This window comes from Morone saxatilis, unplaced genomic scaffold (assembly GCF_004916995.1).
Source record: "Morone saxatilis isolate NCDOM2014 unplaced genomic scaffold, NCSU_SB_2.0 Contig17, whole genome shotgun sequence".
NCBI lineage: Eukaryota > Metazoa > Chordata > Actinopteri > Moronidae > Morone > Morone saxatilis.
The window spans coordinates 20,853,357-20,853,780 of NW_023339729.1; the positions used below are offsets into that span (position 1 = coordinate 20,853,357).

A 424-nucleotide genomic window follows, 5' to 3' on the forward strand; every position below is an offset into this window, starting at 1 on the left:
AATAAAATGTAGCGTGCCAAGTTAAATTTTTTTCATTATGTGACTTAAAAAAAGAAATGTTAATAAAATGTTGCAAATTAAATTACAACTTGGCCTCCTGTCTTGACGTGTTTTGACAGCTGATATGACAGGCAAATCTGTTGCATTTTATTTTGCTATTGTCTGGTGGAGAGAATCAAATTATTCCTTACAGAAAGCAAACCTGTGGTCAACAGTGGAAACAGGAAAACACGCTTTTTTGCAAAAATTTAAGGATGGAATGTGCACAGTCGACTTTAGGCCGTAAGTTATTTTTACAGTGTGTCACAGGCTCAAACGGATTTTCGAATGAATGTAAATCAACGGACTGATGTTAATATATTGGCCTGGGAGCATCTCTGCTCTCAGTTTCCACAGCAGCAACAAGCAGACAGAGAGAGAGAGA

At 37.0% G+C, this 424-nt stretch overlaps 1 protein-coding gene across 1 annotated transcript in view; it reads right to left on the reverse strand.

Annotated features, from left to right (window-relative positions):
- lrba (LPS responsive beige-like anchor protein) overlaps positions 1 to 424 on the reverse strand; it is a gene marked incomplete at its 5' end in the record, with an annotated part of 190,396 nt that overhangs the window by 80,523 nt on the left and 109,449 nt on the right.